We start from the raw sequence: 3,460 nt of genomic DNA, 5'->3' as shown, positions 1-3,460 counted from the left end.
ACGGGTCAGAAAAAATACGAGTATACAAAATTACAAATAGAGAATTTTACGGGAAAAAGTAGTAAAAAAACATATACTACAACAGAGTATTCTAGAAGAAAACCGTACACGTGGTTGCCAATCGAAAGCCGACTTGTTTCCCAAGTTACACCCGGCCAAACCTCACATATATATATATATATATATATATATATATATATATATACATGCCCCAATACTTGGCCATTTCACTACCAGTTCTTTTCTTAATTTTCTTCTTTATATCAGCTCTTCTCCGTGGTGGCGGTGGAGGCGGCGGTTGGAGTTCCAGTGGTCGGAGCTCCGGTGGCGGAGGTTTGTACTTCCTGATTTTCCTTTCTGTACTTCTTGAGTTTCCTTAACTTTTTTGCTTAATTTTTGTCTTATTTATTTGCATTTATATTTTTTTTCGGGTGAATTAATGCGGTGTTTGTAGGGTCTAGTTGTGTATACATATGGATGCCATGTGAAATGCATATATGCTACGCCGCCACGGATTTGAATCAAATATATATATATATATATATATATATATATATATATATATATATATATATATATCAACAATTTTATTGTCGGATCGGGTGTGTTTTAGTATGTTGAAAATTTATTTGGCACAACGAAAAATATTGTTGGTAGGACTTCAGAAAAGATTTTGGTACACGGAACATGCTATTGGTATGATGAATTTGTTTGCAGTGAATTGTTGAAATTGTTCATATAATATTCACTTACCCAATCAACTATTTAACTTGCACAGATCTGTATAGACTTGCTTCTTACACCATTCTTTAATACTCAAAAACAAAGATATCCTCATCATACACCTTAATACCTTATAGATTATCATACATCTAAGTTAGAAAATCCTTTATTGAACTTCTTAATTAGTAGAGAACATTTTACGTTATACTATACAAATTCCTGATGTAGAACTGTTAAGCGACATGGACAATTTGAAGGTACTACAAACTAATAAATTTCTGGGTATTTAATTAAGATATATGGCACCAGGGAGTATGCGTAGTACTATGTAGCCACATTGTGAATATACTGATGATTCATTCAAGTGTAATTAGGTGCGGATTAGTAACAAATTTGAGAGAGATGGATAGAAGTTGACAAGGTTCTGCATCTTCTTGTACACTAGTATTAAATATTGGTAGTATTTTTTTTTAATTGGAAAATAAAATATTGGTAGTATTATTGCGGACTTTGCTGTACGTAAGGATATGACACCATGGCCTTAATGAATCCTGGATCATATTCCCATACTTATCACCCAAAGCTTTGATTTTGCAGGAAGCTGGTTACCATGGTCGTCATCTCGGTCATCTCCTCGTCCTGCTGCCAACAAGCCAAAGAAGAGCCCACAATTTTGGCTGCACACCCGAATTATAAGTATTTTGACAACTTAGAATATTGATTTCCATATGTTGCAGTTTCTCCTGCTCCTCCTCCAGCCCCTGTACAGAGTCAACCTGCGGCAGGAGGTCTTGGCTCTTCGTTTGCTGATGGTTAGTGGTCATCTTCCAAATAGACCATATAGCAGATTCTGAAAATATGAATTATCTATCTTTAATAAATACTATGTGCTAAATGCTCTTATTCTGATGGTGAACAATAGGAATGGCCTTTTGTAGTGGAAATGCAGTCGGTCATAGGGCAGTGGATGCCGTGTTAGGCCCGCGTGTGATTAGATTTGACGTTACTGATCCTGCCTCCTCAGCTGTTGCGACTTCAAATAGCATTGATGTGGGTGCATGTGGTGCCCCAATGAAAGCTTTCCAAGAGGTATGTTTTCCTATTGCTTATTTGCTTCTGATGCATTTTGCTTGTGGAAGATATGAATTAAACCAGTTGTACTGTTATATATGTTTGCTTGAGAGATTATATCATTTTATCATATGAGTAATTAACATATATAGGTGCTGGTTGCACGCTGATTTTGTCTACGAATGATTTTACAATTGTTGGGATTGCTGTAGAACTACTGTTAATAAGGTGCGCGTCTTTTCCCTTTGCAGTGTCTCAATGATAATCGGCTTAATGTATGCATATTTTGATATATATCGCATCACATTTTGCTCATGTCTCGACGATTTGAGATGTTTAATATGATTATTTGTGCTAAATTTTGGTATTTCTATGTGTAGGGATCATTCGGATGCAATTTGGGACGAAAGAGCGCGAATTGGAGCGAAATCGGGACAAAAACGCAAAAAGTGAGATTTGAGGGCCTGGCTGTGGCGCAATTTACAGCAGCCAAAATATTTGAGCGCCAGGGCCAGCGCCCCACGCTGCCCTGGACGCTCACGACGGGAAAGTGTCCTTTTTCGACTATGACTCGGTTATTTCGACCCCTAGACGCCCCCAACTCATATAAAAGCCAACCTAAACCTATTTTTGAAGGGGGAGACGTGATTTAGAGAGAAGAGGGAGGCGCCAAACACTCGGAAGCAAGGATTTGATCAATTCCTCCATCCCTTTCCTAGTATTCATTGATTTTATGTTTGAAAACATTATTTTTGATGATTGTATGAACATGAGTGGCTAAGAACCCTATTGTTCTAGGGTCATGGGTATACATGAATGTTGACGTTTGAAGTTTAATTTGACGAAGTTGATTTTATCATATTGGGTTGTTTATTTAATTCTGTTTTTAATTATTTTGCTGAGTAGCTAACAGTGAAATACTATCTACGAATCTAGAGTTGAACTCGAAAGTGGGAATTCTAGATTGCATATAGAATTAAATAGAGCAAGTTCTTAAACCCGGGCATCGGGAACGGATTCGCAATTAGGATAGACATATACCTAATTGCCTTACTCGGTTGCAATACAGGAATTGTAAATGCGTTCTTATTAATCTTAATTCCATAGACATATAGGTATTAAGTTAGCTTAAATAGGCGAGTAAGGACTCGACAGATTCTTATGAGTAATATCAACCCTGTCAATCAACAATCCAGATAAATCAATTAGTTATTTTAAGCTAAGAATGCAACATGATTGTTAGATAACCCGTGACCCTGGAATATTATCTCCTATTGATTGTTATTCAAAACTATTTAAGTGTTGTGGTTGATTTCTAGTATTTCATTACTTGATAGTTTTTAGGTAGTAAATTAGAAAATTATCTATTTTGTAAGAAATCGCTTGAATAGATAAGCTATTCAAGTTTGAATTAGTCAAAAGTGAATCATAAGTCTTCGTGGGAACGATACTCTACTCACTACTCTATTACTTGACGACTACGTATACTTGCGTGAGTGTGTTTAGTCGCAACAAGTTTTTGGCGCCGTTGACGGGGACTTAGAAATTAGCTACTTGACTGAGTTAAGCTTTTATTAGTTATTTGTTCAAGCTTTAATTTTGAGTTTGCCTTGTTTGTGTTAACGCAGGATCTTCTCTTGAATGCGGAGGAGTAGAAGTGCAAACA

At 36.4% G+C, this 3,460-nt stretch overlaps 1 long non-coding RNA gene across 1 annotated transcript; it reads left to right on the top strand.

Moving 5' to 3' along the window:
• The first annotated feature begins 208 nt into the window (after positions 1–208).
• On the top strand, positions 209–2,653 carry LOC107819431 (uncharacterized). Its single transcript, XR_012697242.1, has 5 exons — positions 209–333; positions 1,321–1,535; positions 1,646–1,812; positions 1,947–2,022; positions 2,175–2,653. It is a non-coding gene; the product is annotated as an uncharacterized LOC107819431 (long non-coding RNA).
• Positions 2,654–3,460: the final 807 nt, after the last annotated feature.

Source organism: Nicotiana tabacum, chromosome 12 (genome assembly GCF_000715075.1).
Source record: "Nicotiana tabacum cultivar K326 chromosome 12, ASM71507v2, whole genome shotgun sequence".
In the NCBI taxonomy this organism is placed as follows: domain Eukaryota; kingdom Viridiplantae; phylum Streptophyta; class Magnoliopsida; order Solanales; family Solanaceae; genus Nicotiana; species Nicotiana tabacum.
This window is presented reverse-complemented; position numbering and strand designations above follow the sequence as displayed.